Raw genomic sequence first — 1,157 nt, 5'->3', positions numbered from 1 at the left:
GAATTCAAACATAAAGCTTTAATAAGTTGTACGTATGCATAATTTACTTGTAATATTGAATTTTAAGTAATATGCTTCAATATACAGTACTTCATACATAAAAAATGGTTTTTAAGAGTTTTTGTCAAATGTTTTATAATATAGTATAGATTACAAGTAATTAGTTAAGTTGTTTCTATTTTTATTTAATACATTATGTTGAAATTAATATATTAGTATAATTTAGTAACTAATATTAATTAAGTATCTATTCTTAATTGGTGGTAGACCGTTTAATCTTATTTGAATGGTTTAGTAATTTAATTAAAGCGTCACGTTTGGGGTTAGAAATAATTCCAGCATTTTTTTATTTACCTGGATATCCAACCCGCTATCCGAGCCGACTAATCTCAGGGCGACCACCTCTTTTGCAGATAACCCTGAGTCACCGCATTTGAATCTCCGTGACCACAAGGAGATTTTTATTCCTGCTTGGATTTAAACCTAGAACCTCCTGGTACTTTTGACATTTGGAGCCAAGCTCAAACCAATCAGACACCACGCTTGTGGTTAATTCGAGCATTTTGATTAGGAGCTGAAAACTTATGTAATCTTATAGTGTGATAAATTGACGTATTTAATACGTCGTTAATAGGCATGAGAATGAGACTTGTCTGATTGGGAAATCCGATGAACCCGTTCTGATTGGGATAGGGATTTCTCGCAAAATCGGGGATCGGAAATGCGGACAGAGGTCCCCAAAAGTTAAAACCCGGAGATGGGGACGAGGTAAAATCGATTCTTGTAGGTATTTAGGAAAAAACCTTTAAAAATAATATGTGAAATATTATATACAACTTATTTAATGTATAATATTTTAAATTCAACTTTAAACTCCATAAACTTACTGATAAAGACATATACACAATAAATGTTAATAAAAATAAATCATTATAATAAAAATAAAAATAAAAATTACGTTTTTATTTGTAAATCTAGAAGTTTAATATTATAATAGAATTTTAAAATTAAATAAATTACACCTAAAAAATAGAATTTTATAAGAGTTAATATAAAGTAAGGGGCCGTTTACCAATATTTTTGGTTAAGTGCTGATTGGGGTAAGAGGTCTGACTGTGGTAAGAGGTCTGACTGGAGTAAGTGCTGATTGGATTTTC

This window comes from Cynara cardunculus (assembly GCF_001531365.2).
Source record: "Cynara cardunculus var. scolymus isolate 2C chromosome LG 2, CcrdV1, whole genome shotgun sequence".
Lineage (NCBI taxonomy): Eukaryota > Viridiplantae > Streptophyta > Magnoliopsida > Asterales > Asteraceae > Cynara > Cynara cardunculus.
The sequence above is the reverse complement of the archived record's forward strand: the minus strand, read 5'-3'. Positions refer to the sequence as shown.